This window comes from Canis lupus, chromosome 17 (assembly GCF_048164855.1).
Source record: "Canis lupus baileyi chromosome 17, mCanLup2.hap1, whole genome shotgun sequence".
Classification (NCBI taxonomy): Eukaryota; Metazoa; Chordata; class Mammalia; order Carnivora; family Canidae; genus Canis; species Canis lupus.
In genome coordinates, this window is record NC_132854.1 from 32750879 (window position 1) to 32776897 (window position 26019).

Consider the following 26019-nt stretch of genomic DNA (forward strand, 5'->3'; position numbering starts at 1 on the left):
TTTATTTCCTAGCTCTGCTCAACAGGGCTCAAGATTCCTAAATCCTTTTGAGTTGCAGTTTAGAAAATCTGGCCCCAAACCAATTATCTAGTTACAGCTTTACTGAAGAATTTATATTCTTCCAAGTTGTCTGCCTCTAAAATCAGGTTAGGATCTTGAATTGATCAGCAGCAGCTTTCTGTAAGATGATATAAAAATTACTGCTTTTTTTCAAATTGTATTTTTATTCTGTAGAACTTAATTTGCCTTCAGATTTAGTATTCATTTGCATATAGTAACTTGATTAAAATGTATACTACTTCAACACATAAAATCTATCTTAGTAAAACTTGATAGATAATGTTTTTAGTATTTTTCTGTTCATGCTTAACAATCTTGACTGCCCAATACATGCATGTAGCCCCTGGGTGGATGGAGGTATCTTACAACATGGGCAGCATTCCATATTTTGGACTTTTTTTTTTTTTTTTTCCTTTTTGGCTCTATCAAGCATCAAACCATCAGTATGTAAATGCTCTTTGTGATAGTTTTTGAGTTATTTCATGTCTGTCCTTTGACAGGAAAAATAATGGTTTTAATGATAGATACTCATCATCCTAATAAGTAAGAAAACATGGGAATGCAATGTTTTCCTTTATTTTTAAAATATATTATTATTAACATTATTTTGACTTTTCTTATCATCAATCATCTTTGATAACCTGACTTTATTCTTTAGCAATACATCTCCCATTCTCATTGAGAAATCCCTTCTGGGAGGCATTAGTTCAGCTTCTGAGGGACTTTCTCTTTCCTTGTATGGACAATGGCATTGCATAGCCTACATGAGGCCTGTTGTGGACATTGGCTCTTAATGTGAGTAATAATGATAATGAATTGTCCACTTGAATATAATATGCATATTTCTAAAAGTTGCCTTTTCAAATAGATAATGCATAGAAGGCAAAAAGTTCAGCCCCAACAGGACTGCGGGCATGTGTAATCTCTGAATGAAGACATCTTCTCTTTCATTAACAGTCACAGGTGGTCTGAATTCATGCCTTTCGGGCCAGTGACCCTGACTGTACTGGCCACTTTACACACTGTCATTTCATGATTTCTGCCTTTCCCATATGGATTAAAACAACAAAGAAATCGTGTGTTTTTTCTTTTTTAAGTGCTGGGGGGAAGCTGGTGGGGGGCAAACTCAATGACCAGTATAGTGCTTTTCCATAGGCTATGACTCCCTGGGTGAGCAGCATCTTGGTGGTTTCCCATAGAGATGGTGGTTGGCCGGCCAAATCCCTCTCGCTACTTGAATGGTTTACAAAGAGCCCGTGTGTGACATGCTGGTGATCCAGGTCATCTATTTCATATGTCTCCTGTGAGATGGAAAAAAATATGTTAAGCCCTCTAGAGAAGCTTGAAATGACTGATGATATTGTCATGTGGTATCACTTGGGCTTGCATATTAAAAATCATGTTTCTCTCTACTGTCTCTTATTCATCCTAGGAAAGAATTTAAAGTCAAGCAGGGTGGCTTATTAGTTAGAAAGCAGAAATAGGTAAATTACAGATTAGCTCTAATTTTCATTCTGGGATACATAAAATAAAACCATGAAAATGGGGGCTTACCACCCAGGCTCTCCTTAGTAGGACTCATTTTGAGTCATTCATAGAGTTGGAAAATGGATGTCTTATATTTTGGGTCTCTACCATGTTTTCAATATTACAATGCTACTTAATATATTATGCCTCTGTGGCACTCAATTATTATGTTCTACGAGTTCATTTATTATTCAAAAACAGTATCCTTCATTTTTACCTAGTTTATAAGTAAAATGGGTTTATAGGGAAAAGAACAGAGCAACAAATTTGCTTGAAAATTTAAAGTTGGGATGATGTCAAGCTCTGAATGGGTCTGACTGTGCTCTGAGCACTGGGCATTTCTGAGGATTGATGACCAGCAAGGAGGAGTTGATGGTCCTTGGCTGAAACTCGGGCCATTAACTCCAACCAGTCATTAATTGCCTGGAAATGTCCTGGGCTGAGGTCATTATTGCTATTATAAACTGAATTAATGCCCTGTGCCTTAGCCAATAAGATTATTTGAATTATCTTTATTCTTCATTCAATTTATAATTATAAAAATGTACCACAGGCAATCAGACCAGATTATAGATTAATCACATGCAAAATTACATTTTAAATGAATTGTTTTTTTGATTCATATAGCTACCCAAAGCACTACAAGAAGTTGATTTCTCAGTGTTGGCATTTATTGAAGTTGATTTGTTATGCTGAACCCCTGATCCCTTAACCCTACCCTGATTCAAATTCAGGTAAATAAGTAAATTGAATGGGATCTTCAATTCATAATGCATGGATTCAATTTTCCAAAAGCTGTAATATTTGATTTTTTTTTTTTTTTTTTTTTTTGGCACAGGAATTTAGGATAGACAGGCCTGGGATAGTAGAGAGGGTGGTGTGTCAATAGTGTAAATCCATGAAAAAAGCTATATAAAACCTAAAGCATATACCCAGTCACACTTTAAGTTTGTATAGAACTTGCCATTTTACAGTTTTTCCACATTCATTATTTAATTTTGCTCTTTGAGTAACACTTTTAATTAAGCATGGCAGACATTATCATTCCATTATATATGAGAAGACTGCAGTCTAAAGTTAAGTGTCTAGCAAGCTATCTTCAACCCAAGATTTCTTCAGTGGTAGTCTCAAATGTCATTATTTTAGTCTGGAATGTTCTTTTATATTTTCATAGTGTGACTCAGTACTACAAATAATTATTGTAATAATTTAAAATCGCATTTTCTAAGAGTTATCAAACAGTATAGCATTTTGATGCTTTATGATAAGAGATCACTTCTCTTGCTTATAGATTCTTAGGTTCTGCTTGACCATTTTTTTCTTTTGTAAGCCATGCATATTTGTATTTATCTATAATCTAATTGGATACTTTTTGTGTCTATGTTCTGTTTCTGTATTCTATGTGTTTAAAGTCTCTTACTCAAAGAAACTTGCTATGCCGTAAGTAACTGGAGATGTATTGATATGATACAGTAAGGGAGAATCCACACAAGGAAAACCCTAAAAAGACGTCTTTGTTAACAGAATGCATAGGTTTGTATTGGTTATGGACTGGCCTCAGAAGTTCTTAAGTTATGATTTCAGAAGCAGAGTGAGCCTTTGGAATGATTTCTTAAGGTGGGGCATCATTGCAAAGTAGATGACATTCTGAGCTAAGCAGTATTATGCAAGTCATGACATTGTGTGATTATAGGCATATAGCTGATAAGTGATTGTTCTCAGTCTTGCATATCTGATGGAGGTGACTGTTCCTATTCTTGCTCTCTTCTGAACCCATTTCCTTTGGCCTGCCTTTAGCCAGGATAGAGAGGCAGGCAGAAAAGACTTTTCTTCTTAATTGAAATTTTAGTTAGCATACAGTGCAATATTGGTTTCTGGAGCACAATACAGTAATTCACCACTTACATAGGACACCCAGTGCTCATTATAAGTGCCCTCTTTAATACCCATCACTGATCAAACCTATCCCCCACCCATCTCCCTCCAGAAAAGACTCTCATTCCAGATCTGCATTGCTCTCATAATCTCTGGGTGGTATGTTATCTGAGAAACAACAAACAACTGTTTGAACAACATTTTGTCGCTTACCTCCTTTTATCAAGTGAGGAGGAGTTGCTACATCATGTGATGTGAAGTGGCTATGCAGAAGCATTTAAGACCCTGGAGAGCCCGTATTTGGCCATTAACAGAAAATGATGATTATAATCCATAGCAAGAAAACACATTACAGAATCCATCTGAGGCTACTTTGAAGAGCCAGGTGAATATCTTCTTAGATATGGACTACTCTATTTGGCCAGTAGTGTTTATCCAAGTGCAGCTGCAGTATAACAGTGACACAGTTACCACACTGACAAGTAATAGAAAATCTAAAGCTATTACTTTGATCTTTACTATTTAGATTAAAAAGTGTAGATTTATCTAATGAGCTTCAATAGCTATCGAAGTATAATTTATAATATCAGCTAAGATTCAATTTCTTACCACCCTTTCCAATCGTATATACACTTCTGTAGGAACTATTTCTTGGATGGTGTACATACAAAGGTAATTAGTGATTCTCGTCGGCGATCCTCTAGAGTAGATCATGTGACTTCATTTCCTAAATTCCTAGGCACATACTTTCCAGAAACTTACTTCCCAAGGGATTGGTTGTTTGTGGTAACAAGCAAAGGATTGGTCTTACATGATAAAATAGTATCCTAGAGGGCACAGCCTATATAGTAATGTAGGAATCATTTAATATGACAGATATTTGAGGGGAAAGGCAGATTCCCTGGAGTTGAATAACTCCTATAAAACATTGAAGAGTCATTAAGGAGAAAAAGTGAACTAAGCAGAAAAAAAAATGACCTCAATATTTATTCTTAACTCATTGTATTTCTGCACTGTGTTCTTTCAGGGTCAAAGTCCATTTTTCCCCCTCATGACTGGAAGCTGGGGTGAATAGTGTAGGGATATGTTAGGTATCAGAAGGGGCCAATGGAAGGAAAATGAATTTTGACTAGCATAAAGTTATGACTATAAAAATTTTATCCAGAGAATTCAGCAAGTCTGGAAAGTGAGATATAATCATTCTATTAATAGCCCTAGCATCTTGAACTCATCTTAAAGCAGTTAGGAGTAATTCAAGGGATAGTGAAATATATATTACATCCAATTTCTATTGGTATTTATGGTATAGGATAGGACTTAATATTTCCTTTTCAAAAAGTATTATATAAGCTTTGGTGAAGGGTTGATAAGGTCAGTCTAATTTTTGGTGGGTTTAGTCCCCCAAATCCTACCAATAGGGAATCTGGTACCTCACAGAGATCTTCAATTTATGTCTTCTTTAAGCATATGCTTCCCTGTAAGACAGTGTTCAAATTGTCTATAACTTGGAATTTCAAGGAAAAGGCCATATAAGGAACATTAAATTGGAGTTTCCATTACATAATAAATCTCTTGGCTCAGCAAAAATATTCTTCAAAAATGGAGACACAATGAAGACATTTAGCTTATAGTTGACTTATTTTAAAAGAAGAAAGAAGAGGAAAATGATTCTGAAAGAAAACTCAGATTTAGGAAAAACTGTAAGACAACAGAAAGAGGAGAAAATGAGAGAATCTAAATGATTACTGGGTTAATAAAACAGTAAGAGAGCTTCATGGCATCCAGAATGGATGTAGCCTTCCCTTCAGCAGGGCGTAGAATTCCAGAACTGCCAAGTTTCAGGATTTCTGCTGCATTTCACTGCTGGGCTGCATGACTTCTGAACTACGGAAGAGCTCTCCTCACTTCATTTTGACTGTCAGCATTTTGGGGTGGTTTTGGGAGTTCTCTTTGCTCTCTAATCCTGTCCTGTGCTTTCTGTGCCTTGGGTGATCTTTTTCATCCTTGTTAACCATTCTTGGCCTTTGGAGGGTGGCTCTGGCTGGCCTACACTCTGTGAAAACAGGAATTACCCCTGAGAGATTTCATATAGCTTTCCTGCCCCTTTCCCACTCTTTCTTAACTGAAAACTTGAAGTAATTTCTCTCAACTCTATTTCCTGCCATAATTTTAGGGTATCACCCCCAATAAAGATGTAGGGGAAAGAGTTGGAGAGTGGTGTAGTCTTCCTTTGTGTCTTGGGATCCTCAAGTTATTAATCCAACAGAGAAGTTCACCCATAACCCAAAAAGATTTATTAAAAGGTAGGCTAGTCCTCATTGTCTTTATCAGTGGCAGATTGTTCCCTGTTATTTCAGAGATGACAGCAGCTGCCAATTGTTTTTCTCTTTTGTGAGCTTGTCACTTTCTGGAGTTTGGTTAATTTTTTTTTTGTATTCAGTTTTTTAATGGATTTCAAAAATAACTATACTTATAAGGCACCCAGATTGTTTTGGTTCCTAATTACTTATTTTTGACCCTAATTTACTGATGGCAAAATAAGCTTTGCTATTGTACTTAACAAGACAGGCCTTCTCGGAATGTGATGGTAGTAGTAAAAGAAACAGTGATTGTGTTGTTGGAAGTGATTCTGGAGAAAAAAGACCAAGATTTCACACTAGTTTTATAAAGATGTTTAATTTGAGAGTATTGTCTATCATGTGATAATAGGTAAATTGATCATGTACAACTGCTATTGCATGTGGAGGTACAATTGTTATCAAGGGTAAAATTCTATCAATAATGGGTTTCTATGACATAAGAAAATGATTTGGTTCCAGGTTTTTAAAGCTGTAAATTGAGCACTAGACGTGCTTATTGATATTTTTGGAATTTTTAATGATCTTATTGCATGCATACAATGAAGGAAAGCAACACGTGTTTCAATGGCAGAAAAGAAAAGTTAGAAGACTGGAAGACAGTTTCTATAGATTATTTTAACATGTTTTGTGATTAAACAACACTTATCAAGGAAGTGATCTTGATACTGTACATCTATAAGAATTTATATCAAACACCTCATGAATTTGATGGAATGTTTTGACTTTTATTTTTCATCATAAGATCCTGCATAGGAAATTCATTTCTTTAATAAAATTATATTTATTAAAATTTAATTTTATAGGACAAGTTGTCAGAACTGGTTACTGAAGGATTAAGTATGAATTTTGAACATAGTCTCACCTGCTCAATTTTAAGCAAGAAAAGTTAAGAAATAATACCTTGAACTTGTTGAAAAAGTCTTAAAAATCTCTTCTGTTCTTATCAACATACTTGTGACTCTCGTTTCTCTACTGTGTTTTCATACTAATATAAGAAGAAACAACTTTAGACATACTAACTCTTGCAAGTAGAATTGCTGCCAATCCAACCTAGATTAGATAAATTAGCAATCAAGAATCAAGCTCGGGATCCCTGGGTGGCGCAGCGGTTTGGCGCCTGCCTTTGGCTCAGGGCACGATCCTGGAGACCTGGGATCGAGCCCCACGTCGGGCTCCCGGTGCATGGAGCCTGCTTCTCCCTCTGCCTGTGTCTCTGCCTCTCTCTCTCTCTGTGACTATCATAAATAAATAAAAATTAAAAAAAAAAAGAATCAAGCTCAATTGTCACATTAAAAACTTTAAATATTGATTGAAAAGGGTTGCACATGTTGAAAGTGTGCAATAAGTGCTTAAGATGGAGAACCAATTTCAATCATAATTTTTTTACCAGACTTATGATGGCAGGATGACATAAAGGAATTTAATAACATTCCTAAATATTTGTTTCCTGTATGTACAATTTCATTGAACAACTTGTATTATTTTTACAATTTTTTCTGTTATAGTTATATTTATTAAAATACAATTTTATATCTACATAAACTAATTATAAAAAATCTGGGCTTGAATTTTGTATGTTTTCTTGTCCATTTTATTTTCATTATTGTAATTTACCAAAGTATTGTTTTTTCAGGATTGAAAATTAAAAGCAAAACTGATTCTTTATCACAGATAGTTTGGAAACACAATTCTAAAGCACAATTATAGAATTTTAAAATTTAATATCATACACCATTTTAGCTTCTATTCAACTTGTTCAATTGCTCCCTTGCTAGTAATAAATTTTAATGTATTGCTGTTTGCAAGCTTTGTTTTTAATAATAGCAATTCAGTAAATGTTTCAAAAGCTGAAGTATTCTGACACTTCACTCACTGAATACTTGGACTCAGATTTTTATATAGTTTGAACAAATCCTGGCATTTCGAGGACTCATTTGCAATACGTTCAATACCATTTTAAGATAATCAATTAAAAAAATAGTTTTCCAGATTCTCAAATACACTAAAATTCAATTGACAGTTGTTCAAAAAAGAAAGTATATAGTGCCATTGTGAAATGTTTATTTGATATTCAAGATCAGCTTGGTAACAAAAATTGCATAGTTTAATTATTTTTGAATCTATAAAAATAGAAATTTAGGTAACTGTGACTTTTACTTGGCAGAATATAAAAAGTAATATAATTTCGATTTATGTGTATACCATGACCAATTGCAAAGTTTTGCTTCATTTTCTTCATTTAATAAAAATATTTTTATAATAATGCTGTCCTCCATAAAATTTGTGTCTGAAATATCATCAAAACATACATAGTTTTATCTTTAATGTTGAACTTTGTAACAAATTTACAACAGCCTTAAGACCCAAGTTGGGTGTTCAATTGAAAGAATGAACTTTAAAACCAGCCTTACTTGGATTTTATAAACTGGTTGAGAAAATAACATCTAAAAAATTAAGCTGATTATCTATTTGAGGACTTTGATGATACAAAATAAAGCTGGCTTTTATTTAACTAATTTAAAAGTTTTATTTCAGTTAATAGAACTAACATACTATTTATTTATATATGCATGCTATTTATATATGCATAAGAAAATTTATAACTAAACATAAGTTAATTTAGAAGTACAGTCACTTCATCTAGTTGAAAAGTTATGCTTCACAAAGATATATGCAAATATCCCTGTGGGTATATATGTTAAGTCATTTTCTTTAGGTAGATGCATTAAATGGTCAATATAACTACTAGCTTTTGAGGTAGATAATGATAGTGTTTTAGCAGACTTGTGGCTTCAGGTTTTCGCAATTTTTGCTATTAGGATTGCCCCCATGTTGGATGGTAAATATAGGCAAATTATTTACCATCAGTTGTCCCAAGAAATGGAAATTCACTAGTTAATTTTCCATTAAATATGTACTTTTAAAAAAAGGATTTTATTTATTCATGAGAGAGAAAGAGAGAGAAAGAGTGAGAGAGGCAGAGACACAGGCAGAGGGAGAAGCAGGCTCCGATGGGGGCCTCAATCCCAGGCCTCAATCCTGGGCCTCCAGGATCACGCCCTGGGAGGAAGGCAGATGCTAAACCACTGAGCCACCCCGGCATCCCAAACATGTACATTTTATTTCATTGCTGTTGAAAGTGTTTATTGTTAAAGATTAGTACCAAGCAATAAAATGAATAAATTATTAGATATATATTATGTGATAAGTGAGAAAATCACTTTCATAAGAGCATCAGATTACTCTCTAAATTCTAAAGAAGGATTACTTAGTCTCTGTTTAAAGCATACATTTTTCTCATCATCTAACCTAAAGCTCCTCATGCTTCTCAAAGACCCCTCAAAGTTGGAGGCCTGGTGGTTTGCTGCATCTCTCAGAAATATGGTACGACTGGCTGGGACAAACTTGTTTGGCAAGATACCAGAAGGAGTTAGCAAGTTAGGCACTATTACCAAGCTCCCTTGACATGAAGAGAGGTTAGTTGTGTTTGGAAAGGGTTCTGGCAATGTGTGAATAACTTGAATTGGATCAACATTTTGCCATGTGAGAACACAGAGCCAGGAAATGGGCCCTTACTAGACACCGATATGCCAGAACCTTGATCTTGAAGCTCTTAGCCTCTAGACCTGTGAGAACTAAATATTTGTTGTTTAAGCCACCCAGTCTATGGTATTTTGTTATAGCAGCAGGAATGTACTAAAACACACTCCTCTTGATAATAATTATAGGCTCTAGACAAAAATCAAAAACAACTGTTACAAATACTACTTGATGCCACTGGAAAGCAAACAAAAGCAGGCAGAAGTTGGAGATTATATGACTTTTGAAGAATGGCAAAACAAGTGGAACAAAATCCCTAACTAAAACAGAATTAATTTGAGAAGGAGTATGACCCTAAATACAAAAGATAAAACTATAGATTTTCTAGAAAGAAACTGGAAGAATATACTCACAATCTTGGGTTAGAGAATATTTCTTAGATTGGTCTCTAAGAGGGAAAAACTATAAAATGTAGTTTATCAAAATTTAAAATTTCTGTTCATCAAGATACTGGTAAGGAAACTCAAAGACAAGGCATCAGTTGGGAGAAAACATTTGCAATACATAAAACCCTTGTCTCCAGAATATATAAATAACTTTTATAAATTCAAATAAGATAACTTTACACAGGTATACTTTATTTTGGATCTTATTTTTAAGAGGATTAAATTCACTATTCAGATAACTTGAAGTTTAATTTTTCTTCTTTCTCACTGTGGCCTACAAGGTCACTTGGGTGTACACAATGATGTTTGAATCATTAAATTTCTACCTCAGCCAACAAATGAATCTGTTACAAAGATCTTACCTTGAGAAGCCCCTGTAGAGTGACTGTACTGAATTGTGAATAGTCTCTGCAAATGAGTTCCATCTCCTAAGGGGCAATAGCTTTTATCATGGATGGCTAGAGCGAGAGTTTCTAAAATTTATCTGTGGATCTAGTTTGTATCAAATGGCATAATAATAGCCTTTACCAGGTAGAATTGGCAGTGGAGTGCTTTTCTGGTCCTTTATGAACACTGAAACATTTACTGACCATATTAGTCGTATTAAATAATTGGAGACAGAGACATCGACATATCAGGGAAGCCTACCTGACTCTAAATGTTTCAGTCAGTTTCTGGTCACTGCTGATATAAAGAATTCATGAAGTTTGAATAAGAGAGTTGAAAATTGGTCTGAAGACCCTGGACACAGCCTGGATATCCATGTACAACTGGGAGGAGAGAATGTGACAGGATATAGGTTGTGTTGACTGTCAGGCAAAGACTTGTTGAAATGGCATAAAAAAATTATAGAAAGGGGAAAATATATTCAAAGGATATTAAGACTGGTTTTCCTTCCCTATATTCAAGTTTCAAGATAAAAAAAATAAATAAAACTGCAAAGGAAGTTAAGCACTTTGGATAGGAAAAGGGTAATAATTTAGATACATTGAAAAATGACTCTATGAATCATTGATCATAAACACATTTGAGAAACTTCCTCTTGGCTAAAACTGTTTTTTTTTCCCCAGTGTTAAATACTCCAAATTTTATAAAATTTGAGCCAACTTTTTTTTTTTTTTTTTGAGCCAACTTTTTTTAATGTCCCTGGTATTAAAAGTAATTCTGGTATTTTCTAGTGTTGTCAGATAAAATATAGGATGCTCAGTTAAATTTTAATTTCAAATATACAACAAATGATTTTTAAAATTTGTCCCATGTTGACACATTTTCATATAAAGTAAAGGGATTTTCATTTTAGAGATAAGCAGACAGGAAAATAATTGTTTGTCTGCCATGGAAGTACTGATTTTAGCTGCCAAATGTCAGCCTTAATTCTTGTTTCAAGCAAACACATTCTCACCATGCAGTCTTTTCTCTATGTCCTATGCAATATTTGGAATATACTTACACAAAAATTATTTGTGGTACATCTGGAATTTGCATTTAACTAATATCCTGTTGCTAAATCTTGCAATGTTATTTACAGTATCTGTCTAGTATGATTTCTATGAATTTGATCTTTGGTTTAAGGTACTATCTATACTTTTAATTTATGAAGCTGTTTAAATGCTTTAATAAATAAAAATAATATGAGAATCAATATGACCTGATTTCTGAGAACTATTTAAATCACTAAAATTTAATTTATAACTGGATTTGCAACCTTCTTTTTCTACTAAGAATCTGCCTTTCTCCCCTATCCACCGTGTGTGTATATTTATACACTCACAGATATGATCATCTTTGGTGGCTTTTCCCACTAAAATCTTCAAGAATTTTATATATGAACATGTACTATTCATTTGAAAATAATGAAGGATTGAATTAATAATTTCTAAGCAGTTTCACCCCATTTGATCTCTTTATTCAGTACTTTAACTGAAGTCTCTAATAGCTTAAAATATTTTAATTTTTTGCATTATCTTTGATGTGTTTTTGTTAATCTCTTTGCTATAACCACATTACTTCTCCTTGCTTAATCATAGATAGGGATTTTAAGTAACCAGCCTCAAATCAACCTCAGTAGGAATAAAGAGAAACCCCATTGTTTCTTGGTTTGAGAGGCTGAAGACAAAGACATTTTGTCTGTTAGGAACTGAGGTAGGAGATTTAAAATATGAAGCAAAAGTTCCAGAGCTATTAAACAGTCTTCTGAAAAGAAGGCAAGAATGTATTTGCTTGGAACCAGAATGAATGTTACTCTCTTGGCAGTTGGAATTTGTACTTAAATGGCAGACACACAATTACTTATTTTCCTGTCTGTTCTGCTCATCTCTAAAATGAAAACTCCCTTATTTTACATGATTATCTGTCAGCACTTCTTATTAGTCCAACTTTATCTTGATTTTCATTTTATGCTATAGTATTTGGCTGTGCTCCTAGAAATTTGTTTTGGACAAATGAAGTATTTTAACAATAACAAGGAACTTTTAAAATCAAGCATCTTTTATTCTTATTTAAGCCCCCAAATTATTAGTTTGTATTAAGTATTTTTGCCTCCACTCAATTATCTCCATCTTTGGAAACCTAAAGTGAGAAGCCTCTGGGATTGGAAAAGAGAACAATAATATTTCTGGAGTGACTCCTCATTTGTAGGAGGGATCTTGCATCTGTGGCTGAATTCCTAGCCATTGGCCCTCTGACATTCTTCAAAGGAGGCTAAGAGCAATAGGACAAGAGACCAATAACAGATCACTGACCCAAATTGGACTGCTCTGAGTGAACATGCATAGAGATCCCTGAAGAACTCTGATTTAATGAGGGATGAGACACATCCACCTCCCCAGTTCTTGGGTAAAGTGTTAGGAAATATTCAACTCTCATTCCTATGAGTACCCTATACTCTATGGAGGAGCAAATGGAGTTAGATGAGGAATTGCTGAAATCCACATGCAAATTAAGGAACCTCAATTTTGCTTTCCCTCTCTTGTTTGGAGCAGATAAAACCAGAATTTAGCTGTTATTCTTTCAATTGGTGTTATCTTCTAACATTAGATATATAAATAATTCAAATGTAAATGTACTTTTGGATGACTTATATCACAGAGAGCAGATAATTTAGTAATTTTCAATAGCATCTTTAATATTACGATTATATTCAGTTTAGCTATATTCATAGCTATTGAAAATAAACTTAGAATTCACTCAGCAGTAAGAAAGTTCAGAATTAAATGGTTATGTATTTTTTATCATGATATTTAATTGTATATTAAATATGCATCACCTTTCACAGAAACAAAGGGAACTCTAGGGAATAAACACACCAGTCTGTTTAAGTTCTCTTAAAATGAACAAAATTTGAAATTTGCCTTGCATCTCATAGAATTAGATTGCCTTGGTTTTTGGAGGATTGGCTAGTTTTTTTGGGACTCAAGGTTAGTCTTTTCTTGCATAAAAGTAATCATATGGGGGATCCCTGGATGGCTCAGTGGTTTAACCCCTGCCTTTGGCCCAGGGCGCGATCCTGGGGTACTGGGATCGAGTCCAAATCGGGCTCCCAGCATGGAGCCTGCTTCTCCCTCCTCCTGTGTCTCTGCCTCTCTCTCTCTCTCTCTCTCTCTCTCATAAATAAATAAATAAATAAATCTTTAAAAAAAATAAAAGTAATCATCTAGTAAGGTGCAGAAGACATTAGCATACTCTAATTGAAAACAGAAGAATATCTACTGACTATGAACTATTGAATAAATGAATAAGTAACATAAAATTCCTGAAGCCATGCACTTTTCTTTAGGTTACTTTTCTGTGAGGCCTGAAAACACAATGACCCAACAAGTGGTGTGCAGAAGAACAGTATATTTGATAATGAATTTATCCTTTGGTTCCAGAAGGGCACTTGGTAGAGGAAAGGTGACTGTGGATGGGATATTGTGTTTCAGTGGTACTCAATTCATTGGTCCCACCGATAACCTCTACAGATTTGGAGAGAAACAGATTTCCAAATAGAGGGTTAAATGGGTGTATTCGGGTTCTCTAGAGAAACGGTAAGAGTAATATATATATATATATATATTATATATATATATAATATATACATATATATGATTCATATGTGATTCATACTATATATGTGTGTGTGTGCGCATATATATTCTAAGGTATTGACTCACATGATTACGGAGGCTGAGAAGTCCCACTATCTGCCTTCTGCGAACAGGAGACCCAAGAAGTTTGCCCACGTGTAGTTTGAAGACCTGGGAACTGCTGGTATAGGCTCTAGTTTGAGTCTAAAGGCCTGAGAACCTGGAGCAACAAGGGTCGGAGACCTATGTCCCAGCTCAAATGATCAGGCAGAGAGAATCAAATCCATCTGTCCTTTGCCTTTTTGTTCTATTCAAGCCTTCCAGAGATTGAGTGATGCCCATCTATGTTAGCAAGGGGCCATCTGCTTTGCTCAGTGTACTGACTCAAATGGTGATCTCTTCCAGAGACACCCTCACAAGTGTGAGGGGAATGCTGTTTAACTGGCTATCTGGGCATCTAGTGGTACAGCGAAATGGACACACAAAATTAACCATCACAGAGGGTAATTTTATTTCTAGTCAGGCAGGATTCTGAATACATTCATATACATTTTCAGTTACAATTAAGCAATTGTGTTAATTGTTTAAAGTAATTAACTATAAGCAATTAAAGTCATTACCTCACTTAGGAGAGGTAAGTGTTAAGGAGCTGAGTAGTAAATGCATAGAGTGTTACAGTACAAAAGTGTTTGTTGAACTTGCCTATAACCTCAACCAAAACAAATTCCTGACATAGCAGTAGTATGCCTTAAGAAAATAAGTTTATTTTCCAGTGAAGTGGTTTATATTTTGTTCTTTATAGTTACTTTGAAACTGTCTATTATACAGCTGGCCATCAGGTCAGGCATGGATACATGAATTGTATATAACTCAAAGCTCAGTAGGAACAAAAGTCAAGATAACTGGCACAGATTCTATTGAGCCTCTTCCATAATGTTAATGAGTGTCGGGGGTGGGCATGTGGGTTAATGAAGGACACAGATGATTTCACTTCTATAAGTTTGGGCAGAGAATGCTTTTATACATTTAAATCCAAGCTTGTGATTATAGTAATAATACCTCTCGAAAAGAGAATTAGCTTCATTAAGTGAGATGATTTTTCTCCTTTACTGGTATCTGCAGATTAAAAAATAATAACAAACAAACAAACAAAGAAACAAAAAACCACCCAACACCTAAAAGTTGTTAATGATGATGAGGTTAACTTAAAGCTCAATCTTAAGGCAAAACTTCTACTTTATTTACTGTAAACAACAAATCTGCATTGCTTGCTTGGCATACTTTCCAATAAGCTTTGATACCCTAGTGAGATTTTTATTCTGAATAATTATTTATTACTGTCCTAATAAATGAGTGAATGCTGTTAGAGGCCATATTACAAAACTCCTGAGAGTTGCATTTCCCTGCAATAAAAAGCATACAGTGTAGAACTGTTCAATTATGCTGCTAAAGGAGTTTATATTTTCTTTTACATTAAGCCTAGTAGTAAAGAGAGGGCACCTTCAGGGAATATAAACAAAAATAATGGTTTCTTTCTAAGACATCAGAATTTTGGTGAGCACTAACTTCTCAATAGTTCATCTCTTAAGGTAAGGACATTTCTTCTTTTAGAGGCATATTTGCCATATTGGCCACATAACTTTCTCCTTTTTGGGCCTCAGGGCCTCCTGCTTTTCTCCAGATTAGAAGTGATGAGCTTTAGTTAACCAAAAATCCCAGTGGTATAGGGATTTCGTTAAGGACTGTGATCAAAACTCAGCTATTTCATTCTTCACTTACTCTATATTCAATGTCAGATCCTTGCTGAAAATCTTTGTTACTTTTATGATTGGATAGCATTCTCAAAGGAGATGGTCATCCATGGAAAGAATTAAATGTGCATTAGCAAGTCTGACCCTTTAGGGTATGTTTACACTAACACTGTTAGTTCTTGGATAAAATCTGTATGGCTCAGAGCAGGAATTAAGATTTCACATATAGGCCTCAGCCACTGAGGGCATTATAAATCGTTAAAACAGTCTTGGGGGCATGCTCAGGAGCTGCAGGACTCCTCCTAATACTTTTTATGGGTGTGGTTTCAAAGGAGATTTTTAGTAAATAAGCTGTGATTTTGAGTGAGGCAAAGTGCTTCTTCAGGGTGCTAAAAGTAACAACATGGAAGTTCTAGAAGTAGTATGTTTAGTCTCATATTCATGTACTGTAGATTTGAATTGCTTTCATGATTGAGAAAGTAGTAATCATTTGTTCTTAATTCTAAATAAATATTAAAGAAATAGAACTCATTCATAAAATACTGTTAAAACAAGGAATTTTAAAACCATTTTATTCAGGAAAGTAATTTTCTGTTTCCTGAGAATTGTACCCAAAGTTTTATAGAAATAATTTAGTAGTTCATTTTCTTTCTTTTTTAGAAAAACATTAAATCATGTTTCCTTTCCATTGGAATCTTTGGGACCCTGTGAAGATCAATTTTATCATCTTCCAGCTCCCAAATATTTCTATCAAGATTATATCAAATTAAAATGTTGAAGAAAAACCAGAGGATGAAATTCAGGCTTAGTAGATGGTATGGTAGGGGTTTATCAATCAAATTTACAGATATGTATGAAATCTAATACCTATCCTTATAAGTCTACAAGTTTGTTTAGTATTGTTGATAGTATTGTATTCTTCTTCCCTACTTGCTCTGGTATAAGATTCCTCTGTCTCCACCCCCATTTCACAATGTGCTATAAGCATTGCCTTTAGCCAAACCCTGAGGATAAATGAGCAAACTCATGAGTAAATTCACAAAGGTCAATGCGTATTCCTTACCTACTGTGCCCTCCTCTCAGACATGTGCATCTGTGAATAGAGGAATAGTTCCTTCATATAAAGTAATGGGCCACAGCACAGGGAAATTACACAAGGTGGTTCAGAACCTTGATGGAATTCCAGTGGACTCTGCCTTTATGTAGAGTTTAAGATTTATTCTGTCCCCAAATCTGTTTCTTCCATACCTGTGACACAATTAAAAGCCAAAGAATGACTTGTTGTACACATTATAAAGCCATAGGGATTTTGTTCACTATTTCAATAATGTCTGTCTTAGTCATATGTAGCACAATGCTTGTTTTTTTAGGGTATTAGTATTGTGATAACAATGTTTAAGTGCACATATGTGACTTATAAAGGGATTACCAAACTAAAGCAAGGAATTCCTGACCCAAACTTCCCTATATTTGAAAAGCCAAGTGTAAAGTCCCAGTTTGGGACTGGGAGCCAATCCAGTATCAGTATGTGGAAGATTACTAAAGAGAATAGATGAAAATAAATAAAGACCATAGCCCCTCAAAATAAAGCACCAAAGTGATTAAATAGATTAACAATACCAAGAGTTGCTTTTTGAAAGTACAAACAGATAGTAAACGGGAGCAAGGAGGAACAAAGGTTAATGATTAAAGTTGATAACAGGGGTTGGAAAACTGGGCAAACAGAGAAAAGAAGTCTTTGCATCAGAGAGATACAGTTGAACAGGTAGCTAGAAATTCATTTGCTCTGGGACCAGATAGTTTACTTTAACATAGAGAATTCCTCCTGAAATAGCAGATAATTTTTTTTGCATTTGCTTTCCTTAGAATGTTTCCATTCCAGCTTAGTAAGGGAGTTATGTGGTCTCTATCCAGCAGACATAAGGATGAATCTGGAACCTATTTATGCTAAAGTAAATATAATTATTTATAATTATATTTGGGCAGAGAAGAAGAAAGGACTCAGTCTTACAGCTCCATTTATTATTTTCCCTTTTAGCTTGTTCTTGTGTTCATATTCCACTCTTGTTTCATCCAATTATTAAAGTCAAATCCAGAAGTCACTCCTGAGCACTCTCTTCTTGTATGCATATTCATCATTTACCAAACTTAGTCTATTTGTATCTAAGATATTTCACACATCCTTTTTCTCCATCCAAAGTGTTCTAATTCAATTTTTCATGATCTCATCACTATTTCATATCTTCTTAAGTGATCTGACCAAGAGTCCTAACTCAGGCCTCATCTTGTTTCTATGTGTTTTCTTCCTTATAAAATCAACATCTGATCATTACTATTATCCTACTTGAAGCTATTCACTGGATCCTTAGGACTTATAAGGTCCAAATGAAGATATTTGAAGAAATCAAAATTCAGGGAGAAGAACTCTAGAATTAGACCTATGAACTGAGAGTAGACAGCATGAAGATGGGGGTTAGGATCAGAGTTCTGTGTGAGAATTCCTAAGGAGCTCTCATAGAGCAAGAAAACAAAAGAACAAAGAACAGAACCCTAGAGAAGTTATCACTTAAGGAAAGCCCAAAGAGGAATGGATTAAAAAAAAAAAAATGAAAAGGAATATTCTTAGATATGGGAAGAGCATTGAACTTTACAAAGTAAGGGAATAAGAATGTTTGGTGGAACAGAGGTAACATCCAGGCTAACCCACTGGATTTAACCTTTAGGAACTCATTAGTGATGAAATCGTGCTACTAGTATAGAATGTAAAAGAGTGAGTCAGGCTAGGGCAGATGATAGGTGTGGTGATTTGTAGGGAAAGGGGAAAAAGATAACAAAATGGAGGCATTGATTTAAAAAATATTGTTTTACAAAGATTGAATTATAAAAGTGGAGAGATTATGGGGATTGGTAAAATGGAGATGATCTAGTAGAATGGCAGGGCTTGAAGATACCTTGTAAAGGAGGGAATGGTTGGTAGGTAAGACCCTGAAGAAGAAAAAGGAGATGGAATAGTTAAAATGAAGGTTGGCTTTAAATAAGAAAATACCTCTAAATACCAGAGATAATGAAGGATCTCTGTCTATAGGGGAACAAGTTTGCCAGGGGGCCTCTAGGATGTAAAAATATGCTATGTGAGTTAACAGTATATGCCCCGAGCCAACCTGCTATGGGTTTGCCACTTATCTGGGTCGCCTGGACAAATTGTTTAACCCCAATAAGCTTCAGTTTCTTCTAATGTACAAGTAATGATAAACCCTACCTCATAGGGCAGTGAGGATTAAAATAGTTAATAAATGTATAACTGTTGGCAATAATATGGTAGGTGTTGGCTGTTAGCTATTATTATGTGCAAACTAGGAAAGTTAATATGCTTGGGGATCTTAAAGTGGTCATGTCTGTGCTACTTTAGCTTATTCTGGTAAAAACTCTACCCCTGGTGGCAGGGGTGAACACATGGCCAAAGTTAAGATCAGCAGAGTATTCACACCTTTAGTTTGGAGTGACTGATTCAAAGCAGGCACATGACCCGAGCTAGGACAAGCAGAAACTATTCTGAGGATTTGTCTACCTCAGTTAAACTGGTAAAGTTTTCTTTTCTCCCTTTGGCAAGGCTATAAAGATATAACCCCAGAGTTGCTGGCATATATATCCTTATAACCCTAGAGTTGCTGGCAAGACTATAAAGATACAACCCCAGAATTCCTGGGTAGAAAAAGACTATAGCCTATGTTGCAGCAGACAATGACACTAATATTTAAAGACAGTGGAAATAAGCAGTGAAGAGAAAGAGAAATATCCAGGCAATAGTTGAATTTCTGCATTCAGTTATCTTTGGGGCCAAGTTCTGGCCCTTTCCATGGTAGTGATGTAAGCAAAATTCCCTCTTTTTAAGCTAAGAAGCATGAGGGTGTTTGTTTTGTTTTTGTCACTTACTTTAAAATATATAGAAAGTTATGTACCATTTACACTCTGAGACCAAATAGAAAACAGGTGTGTGAATTGTCTGTGTCTCGGTTTGTCAAGCAAATATGAACAGAAAGTTAGTATACACTCTATTTCAGTTATTCATTCTACTAGAAAACTGTTCAATGAATCAGAAGTTCTAGATTCCTCAATGTGGTTTCTTTCTCAGATTCCACCCATATGAACTTTGATTTTTTTTTTTTTTTTTCCTCCAACAGTGATCTAGAATATGGGCTATACTGTTTTCTTTCTAATGTCCCCTTTCTTCCCTAAGGAAAATGAGAAAGAGGAAAAGACAAACTGGAATCTTGGTCTGTTGTACTTTCTGTATCCCTGCCTTCAATGGTGACACTCTCTATCCCTAAGCAGGTGATGTCCTGCCTGCATTGTCAAAATTATAAGGTCTCCTCAGATCCTGATTAACTGCAACTGAAAGAGTTGACTTAATAATTGCATAACAGTAGTCAAAGTTATCTCTTTTATATCAAGTCCAAAAAAGTTAATTTATGTTATAGTGGTACAGGAAGAGACCAGGAACAATTGTGTGAAATTTATTGTACTGGAGGTTCGAAGGCCCTAGTTTGGGCCCCTCTGTTTACTACTAGTTTGTATTCTCTGTCAAATGGCTTTAATTCTCAGGGCCTCTGTTTTCTTGTGTGTGAAAAGAGAGGCTGGACTTGAGAAGGCCTCATACCCAATGATTGTACAGTGTTAACTGGGGTATATACTGTCTAAATTTGTAACTCCTAAATTTCATTCTCTGTGAAATGGGGAGTTATAGTGGCATAAACACACTGCAAAACAGAAAATCTTACAAAATAATTTCCCAACAATCTTCTGGTATTGCTGCTCTAGACTGGAGAAAAGTTAAACCCTCGTTAGTTAAAGTCCTTTTCATGAGGTCTAAGCAAAATTGAGGTTTCTCTGAAACTTATCCATCAAAATGCTGGTTCAACCACAGAACTATAAAGACATTATTATTATTACTGTCAGTAATAATTGCACTTTGGGAAGAAAAACAGTGGGGTGATGGAGCAGAAGTAAATGCTTTGCCTTATAGACTTGGGCAAGACAAAGAAAGCTAAGTTAAATGGCACCCAGGGCTTAGAATTGTATTCCTCAGTGCAGTGATGAGACAACTAGATTGGAACATTCTGCTGTGTTGATATTCTTTGACCAAAGGTTTTCCTGGGCAAACTTAAGGCAAATAACTCAGCCTCTGTATTGGGGACAGAGATTATGTGACTGCTGTGGCTCTACCATTAATTCTGCATATGTGAATCCAAGAAGGGATGAATAAATACAGGTCAGAACCCCCCCCCGCCCCCACCCCCCCCACCCCCCCCCCCCCCCGCCACACACACACACAGCTGAGTCAAGTCAACCATTTTTCACTCTTGAAGCCAAAGATAGGTTTTTGTTTGGTCTGATACATAGACATTAACCTTCACAACTGGAAAGTCAACCAAAATGTTCTTCAACACAATAGATTGGGTGGGAAAAAAGCTTGTTGTTGTTGTTGTTGTTTTAGTTTGTTAGAAATCTTTTGAAGTGATCAGAGGAATCAATCTGCATGGAAATCATAACGTCCCAAGCTCATATACTACTTTATAGACTATACTTTAGCCATAATTCAGGGTTCTCCTAACCCAGCTAGCATTTTATAAATATTTAAACCATGTTTCTCATATCAATTTTAATCCCACAGTCTCTGGCCCTAATAGCAGTTGGGATAATACTTAATAAATTTAAATAACTTTCCTGAAAGATGTTGCTCACTCTTTAGTACAAATATATGTATGTTTAATATTTAGCATCTACTGTTTTTAATCTGTTGTTTAAAAAGCCAGAACAAAATTTAACTGATTAAACTTAACACAGTACAGTGTTGTGATAGATCTTATTAGGTTTTTATTTCTGATGAGTTACATATCTTCACATTTTAGAAAAATCAGCAGAAAAGTGATTTTTCTAATATCACATTATACTCAGCTCCTTACAACCAAATATCAGGTGATAGTCTTTGATCAAGAGGCATAAACAGTTAAAGTGGGCATTGACTCTTCAGAAATATTTGTTTGCTTTGCTTAAGGGCAAATTGGTATACATCTTTTTAAGCTTTGGCTTGTATCCCATTATAAATCAATGTTGTAAAGAGTAATATTAATTTATCATAATATTAAGGACTCCTTCATTTTGTTGATATCAATTATACTGAAAAAAATTTTTTCTAAGATAAATTACACAACCTTGTGAATAGTCACTGTGATCTTGTAGAACAGCTTATTAGCTGTAAAAGATTAAGTGACAGTTTAAAAATATTGCTTGGGACCATCTGAACTCATCTCATTAGAAGATAAAAGCAGTATATTTCTAACATTGAAGTTGAAGGTTTTAAAATCAGGTGATTATATCTATGGCTATGTGACCTTTTAAAATAGAAGCAATGTGGGAAATTTGATTTTAAATGGTAGAGAATATTAAGCTATCCAGGGAGAATCTGCTGTAAGGTCAAAGAGCAATAGGACTGAGAAAACTCTAATGATTATAGAATAATTAAGCTTGATTTTTTTTCTACCTGAAGACAGAGAGGGCAAAACCATAAAAATATACATCAGCTATGCCTTTATAACTTTTCTCTTGTGGTTATTCTTGAGAATGAAGAGCCACTTAGCTCAAAAATGAAATTTTATTTTTAAAAATGATATCTTAATTTTACTATTTTTATCTTTATAATACAAATTTAAGACATTTTCTTTAACCAAATTCCAGAGCTTCAACTTTTCCATTAATATATTTATGCTCCTTTGTGATATCATTTTTAGAATTGAAAAATTATCATTTTGAATCTTAACTATTTAATTTTTTATATGGAAAGTGCTTCTTATAACTGGTCAACCTTTAAATTTAGCGAACTAAAAGTTATCTAGTCTGAAACCTTCAGATTACTCCTGTTTCTCACACTCTTCCCTGACACTCTTAACTTTCCTCTAAGGTTATTGTGTAGACTCTACAGTCTATATCATGTTGATTTTGCTCTATTATTTTGGGTGTGCAAGAAAATACTGCATGTCACAGAGTCCCCAGGGGAAATAGCATTGATTAACCTTCACACAAACACCCAGGCTGCACATTGCCGCTGGTTTAAAATTTCTTATTGCCATGTCTTTGCTCAAAAACTTAAGATAGACCATCCTTATCTGCATAATAAAGTAAAAGAAAATTTTTCACTTGGCATCAAAATGTTCTCAAAATTGGTCCTGTAAACTGTAATGATGTCACCGGTCTTCACATTTTTCCCCCAGCAAGGGCATCTAATCACCACACTCCTTTTAGGTTTGATCTCAACCTAGAACTGGTCTCCATACATACATACATAAATAAAATCAATCAATCAATCCATGATCAATGTAATGGATTTGAGATTGTCAGGTTTGTACTTGGCCCTTATCCTGACCATGTGCTTCACTTCAAGTGGCTGAGTGGTTGCCCAACAATAATTCCAAATCCCCCTGTCCCTTGACACCTAAGCTTTTCCAATTTTCCTTCTAGCTAGGGGTGGGTATGTGACTTTATTCTGGCCAATAAGATGTGAGGCATATCTCTTGGGAGCGCCTTAGAAATATTTTTCCTCCATGGTTAAAAAACAGAGACTCATGGGAACAAGCCATTGGGCTGTTCTCCATTCTTTCACTGTTAGACCACATATGAGTTTGTGTGCATAGAATTTCTGGAGTTTAACCAACCAATTTGAAACTGTAAGGCAAAAAAAAACCAAGTACAAAATCTAATAAGAGGAGGCTGGCAGAGGTGGGGAGATACCGGGCCTTCATCTCCAAGCCCTCTTTGGCACTATTTCCAGACTTACTGCAAGCACAAAATAAACACCAACATGTTTTAAGTCAGTGTTAGGGAACTGTCTTTTGTGGCAAAATACATTAACTGATATACTGAGATTCACCCACCAGCCCCAGATTTCTATCTTTCTTGTCTCTTTGCTAGGAATTTTGTTAAAATTCCTTTAACAGTAGAGTCTTTTTATGTATCTTACATCCCTAAAATTTACTGGTGAACTTCCCTGACCTTTACTCAAAGTTTGCTTGTCTGGATCTCTATCTATTGGTTGTGTAACAGTGATGAAGCATTTATTATTTCACTGGCTCTCCTTGATTCTACTTTGCTCATGGGGTGCTCTCTTCATTCTTTCATACCATGATCTTCTCTTGCTCTCTTCATTTCCATTCAAATTGTCCAAGTTATTCACCCTTAGGAGCTCCCAGATATCTAAGACTGTTTGGCAGTAGTGGATCACAAGAAATGACATAGTCTGGGATGGCTCCACATACATAAATAGTTGAATCCTGGATCCTTTCTATTCAATTCCTTGATCTATGTAAAAAAAAAAAAAAAAAAGTTTCCTTTTCTCTAGTTAAGAATCATGTTTATCTGTTCCCTTCTCTCTAAGGTGAGTAACTTTACCCTCCCTTCCTCCTGCCCTAGATTTGCCTTATCTTTGGGAATGAAAATTACTGTTTTACAAATATGTATGTGAGTTTTTCCACCCTAAACTTATGCAAATGCCTTCTTTGAGTCTTTGTTTCTGCTTTGTTGTAGGCTAAGGGAAAATAAATTAGCCTCAGTATATCAGTTAGAAAGCATTGGATAAGAAATAATAGAAATATAGAGACCGTATAACTATTCCTACACTTGCTTCCCTCTTTGTGACCTGGTCCCCATGACAATTCCTTGTATGTAAGGTGTAGGGATTCCTACATGATAGGGCAAATGGAATAGCAAAGTTCTGGAGGCCAGATCAGGCCAGTAAAATCTACATGCAAGGCAGTTTGAATAAACATAGGTAAAAGATCTCATTGTTACAGCTTCCGGGTTATAAAAGGGAAGACATTAAGTGTAAAGGTTAGGAGTCATAAGCAAAGGGGAGGATGATTGGTAAAGCTGACCACCAGGGAGGAAAAGAGCATTCCTAAACAATGGGTGAATAATAGCTGAGACAAAAGTTAGGCTAGGACAGGTGTTATGAGTGGGATTTGTCCCTTAAAAACCAATCATACGCTTTCTACAGCTGTGCTGTCCCATATGTTGCAGCTATATCGGCAACTGAAAGCTTGAATAGGGCTAATCCAAATTAAGATGTACTGCAGGTATAAAATATACATGTTATTTACATGTATAAAATATACATGTAAGAATGTGCATATGTCAATAATTTTTATATTATATGTCAAAATGATAATATTTTGAACATAGTGAGTTAAGTAAAACATGTTATTAAAGTCAAAAACCAGCAATCACATGGATATGTATTCCAAGCATCCACCAGCTTAGAGCAACTACACAGGCTAATAGTGAGATCTTACTGTAGGGAGCTCTGTTACCTGGTTTGAAAGCTTAGAATGTAAGCTCATTGAAGGCCAGGAACCTGTAAATTTCACATCTCCAGATTCTAGAAGTGCCTGGTAAATGGAAAGGCTAAATAAAATTTGAAATGATTGACTAACTAATGAATTAATGACCTAATAATGGCCAGGCAAGTTTCTTCTGTTACCTTGAGTTCTGAGCTCAGTTTTGGCTGTGAATCTTCTCATCAAAATTGTTAATGGCTGGCTAGGATAGGTGAGCAATGGGTGGGTGGGTAGATAGATGAGTGAGTGAATAGAGAGACATATGCTATGGACTCTTTTCAAAACATTGATAAGATTAGGAAATTCTGGGAGAAAACTGGAAATCAAATAATATCATATTTCCATATACATACAAAATAAAATGAAGTGGTTTTCACCTCTCTCCCCTTCAGTTCTTCTAATTTCGATAAGAATTAGAGAAAAGTTGTGTGGGACTCATTTGATAGTTGTCTATTGGTCTCCTAATTAACCTTCCCTGATGACCCTATAAAAATACATATTTATTCATCCTGGTATTTTTAGTCCACTTTCCTACATGATTTGCCACCATAATTCATTTCACTCTCTATATTTTTCATACTGTATTTTTGTTTGTGTATTTATTGTCTGTTCTCTTTTATTAAGTCCTGGTAAGGCAGGAATTATTCTGTTCAATGTCTACAGTAGAACCTGGCAGGTGGTAGTAATCCTATATTTGTTGAACGAATGGATCAATGAATGATTAAAAAAAAAGGCATGTTCAGCATCTCTGGGAGCAATTTCAGGAATAATTATAAAAAGGAGTTATTCCTTGCCTATGAACACAATTCTAGGCATGGAATATGACTGGCAAGGAAAAGTAAAATTATGTGTAGAAGAGAAGGGGAGGGGCAAGATGACTGAAGAGTAGGGTCCCCAGGTCGCCTGTCCCCACCAAATTACCTAGATAACCTTCAAATTATCCTGAAAATCTACCAATTCGGCCTGAGATTTAAAGAGAGACCAGCTGGAACGCTACAGTGAGAAGAGTT

The 26019-nt window shown here is 35.1% G+C and overlaps 2 long non-coding RNA genes across 3 annotated transcripts in view; one reads left to right on the plus strand and one right to left on the minus strand.

Annotated features, from left to right (window-relative positions):
* On the minus strand, positions 1 to 25098 carry LOC140608376 (uncharacterized). The gene is made up of 3 exons (XR_012010390.1): positions 24983 to 25098; positions 3676 to 3907; positions 1 to 1361 (listed from the first exon to the last, which is right to left on the minus strand). It is a non-coding gene; the product is annotated as an uncharacterized lncRNA (long non-coding RNA).
* LOC140608375 (uncharacterized) overlaps positions 18152 to 26019 on the plus strand; it is a 26167-nt gene continuing 18299 nt past the window's right edge. For both annotated transcript variants that reach the window (XR_012010389.1, XR_012010388.1), the window contains exon 1: positions 18152 to 18277. This is a non-coding gene — a long non-coding RNA (uncharacterized lncRNA). The remainder of the gene's footprint in view (positions 18278 to 26019) is intronic.